General features: G+C 42.1%; 1 non-coding gene across 1 annotated transcript; it reads right to left on the bottom strand.

Annotated features, from left to right (window-relative positions):
* Nucleotides 1–488: 488 nt before the first annotated feature.
* On the bottom strand, nt 489–561 carry trnav-cac (transfer RNA valine (anticodon CAC)). The gene has a single exon. It is a non-coding gene; the product is annotated as a tRNA-Val (tRNA).
* Between the last annotated feature and the right edge of the window lie 2,757 nt (nt 562–3,318).

A 3,318-nucleotide genomic window follows, 5' to 3' on the forward strand; every position in this document is an offset into this window, starting at 1 on the left:
CTTCCTCAAACAGGGTGTTTGGTAGATGTCCTGTAAGGCCGGGAGTTTGTTTCCAGTGATGAGCACTGCTGTTCTCGCCACTCTCTGAAGACCTTTGAGGTCAGAGGAAGATCAGCTGCCTTACCAAACAGTGATGCAGCCAGTCAGAATGCACTCTAGGGTGCAGCGGTAGAAGTTTGAGATGATGTCAGAGAAAATGCCTGATCTCTTAAGGCTCCACAGAAAGTAGAGACGCTGACGGGCTGCTCTCACTATTGTATCTGAGTGTGGAGGCTCCAGTAGAGATCCTCAGAGATGTGGACACCAAGGAACTCATAGCTCTTACCTCTCTCCACTTCCACTGATGTAGATGGGAGCATGACCCTCTCTCTATGACATCCTGTAATCAACAATCTTCTTGGTCTAGCCGATATTCAGAGACAGATTGTTGCCATCACACCATGTTGAAGGTGCTCTGACCTTCTCTATGTAGGATGTCTCAAAAAGCATGTTTCCGCCCGGTTTCGAACCGGGGACCTTTCGCGTGTGAGGCGAACGTGATAACCACTACACTACGGAAACAACGATACCAACCATGGCTGACCATGGAGGTATGATAGTGTTAGCACAGCATTAGCTATCTAAAAATTATTCCACTGTTTTTCTTTCTTTTTTTAAAATCTTCATTTTTTTCCCGTTTAAACTCACTGTGCTTGCTGAAAGTAAAAGCCTTTGTCTAAAGAAAGCCAAAGTAAGTTTCAGAGAGAGAGTCAGCTTGTATATTACACAGTTTGATGCCACTGGCCCACACTGAACCCACACAAACATTCTTGAAAGGGACTCACAGTGTGCAGGACAACACACAGAAAAAACCCTGTGCAGGCAGTACACTACACCCACACCACTATTCCAGAACATGTGTGTAAGTGTAAGCTGTCTGCAAAAATATCCTGCCTCAGTTTTTTCATATTTAAGTGGGAAAATAGTCACAAATGTTACATTTTGTGACGAACTGCAAGTCCCAGCATGCAACCGCCTACCATCGGCAGCATGTGAGCTCTCCAGCACGTGTGTCACCTGACACCTGCAGCTGTTTCCCAATTAATTAAAGACTCTTTACATGCTAATGCTACACACAAAGCATCATAGCACTCTCATGCCGCCATTTTAGTTTATCCATGAACACAGTCCCAGTATTTCTTATCAGGACCTATTTCTGAAACAATTAAGATTAAAATACATTTAGTCTGACTGCATTTTGCTTCACTGAAAGCTAGTAACCGAATGTAAACATCACACAAAAACACTGCATACAGACAAAGAAAGAAGAATGTAAGGTGTTTAAAGCAGAAGAGAGAGTATGAGATGTATGAGACAAAAATAACACACCCCCTGTGTAACTGTTTTTCTACACAAGATGGCAGCGTGTACATTCAGTCAAATCTGATTGACTGTCGGAGTGAACCTCTGTATAGGCTACTCATGGCTGCTCATACTGTATTTGTCCCGTATGAACAAAATAAGCTTGGGCACAGTGATGAAAAAATGACAGCATGCAAGTAAAACATTTTTTTTTTTCCTGAACTCAACGTTTCTTCTGATCTCCAGATCAAACATGCACCGAGGAGCAGAGCCAATCCCTTTGTACCCTTTGCAGCTACTAGAGATGATTTAATTATATTATCCTAGATTGTATTAGCTAGTGAGCATGTAGTCAGTTAGGAAATGTCAGCAACTAGCTGCAGTGACGACACACTCAGCACATGCTCATTAGCATCTCCTGTCTGCTTGCAAAAAACAGCAACAGAGTCCCCTCAGGAATCTGAGGCTACAGTGAGGACTGATTCATCGCCTGGTCCTTTTCCAGTCTTCAGCTGTCCAGTTTCGGGGAGCCTGTGCCCACTGTAGCCTCAGATTCTGGCAGAATAGAGTGGAATCTGATACGGTCCTCTGCTGCTGTAGACCATCCGCCTCAAGGTTTGATGTGCTGTGTCTTCTGAAATGCTTTTTTGGTACCAAAAACATCACTGACACCATTCTGTGTAAACTCTAGACACTGTTGTGTGTGAAAATTCTGGCTGTTTCTGAAATACTCAAACCTGCCCGACTGTCACTGAGATCACAATTTCCCCCATACTGATGTTTGATGTGAACATTAACTGAAGCTCTTGGCCTGTATGTGCATGATTTTATGCATTGGCTGATTAGATAATTACATGAATGAGCAAGGGTTACAGGTGTTCCTATTAAAGTGGCTGGTGAGTATATGTCAGTCATTCAACAAATGTTAATCTTCATAAAGTCCTCATTCTGAACTCCATACATTTTAAATTCCATTGAAATAAAAATACCAAGACTTTTGAGTGAACAATTTAAATTAAATATTGCTGTTTGACAGATATAAGCTGATATTCTGTTGATCTGCCTGCCTGTTTAGATTTTTGCACAATCGCAGGGCAGTGTGCTCATTCCCCACATTAGCTCCATCTAGTTATTGCACCTAGTGGTCAAAAGTGGCAATTGCAACAAGCACTGCCCGCTAGGGCACGGATCACGCTGCCCCGTGCTCATATATATATATATATATATATATATATATATATATATATATATATATATATATATATATATATATATATATATATTTTGTGGCTATGTTGTTATTTATTTTATCCTGCCCCACCATGTATGGTCATGTGCCGCTGCTTTAAACACTGAGCCAAAGCTAGCAGGATGAAGGGTAGTGGATTTTGGTGTTATACCTCCAGCTGCTGCCAGGAACATTATTAAATACAGTGACATACTGATTAGACAGCTATTCAGTGCAGTAGTATTATGTTTTAGACACGGGCTTGTGTCGCTTTCTCCACAATGCAATCTACTCCATTATTAATTTAAAGCCACTAGGCGCTCGCATGTGCACAACACAGTGCACGGCTGCCAATATCCAGGTTTGAGAGCATGATAGAAAATCTCTCCATTACTCATACTGTGCTGAATAAGGACCACAGCACGTAACATCACATGCTAAAACATTAAGGCAGCAAGAACAGCTAAAGAAGAAATTGCTCCACTGTATTATTCTGTCATTCCAATCACGCTGCTAGGATGAGGGGTATTTCTCCTTCTGCAGTCAGTGACAGGTTTATGTGCACCTCTCATACTGATGCACACAGCCATGCATGCACACACACACACACACACACACACACACACTAGCACACAGCAGAGGAAGAGAGATGAGGAACAGTTAATACTGTATGTTATCAATGTGCTCAGGCACAGACTGATGAAACTTTCATTCATTCCACTATCCATCCTTCCCAAGACGTCTTGCTA

This window comes from Pangasianodon hypophthalmus, chromosome 13, assembly GCF_027358585.1.
Source record: "Pangasianodon hypophthalmus isolate fPanHyp1 chromosome 13, fPanHyp1.pri, whole genome shotgun sequence".
Classification (NCBI taxonomy): domain Eukaryota; kingdom Metazoa; phylum Chordata; class Actinopteri; order Siluriformes; family Pangasiidae; genus Pangasianodon; species Pangasianodon hypophthalmus.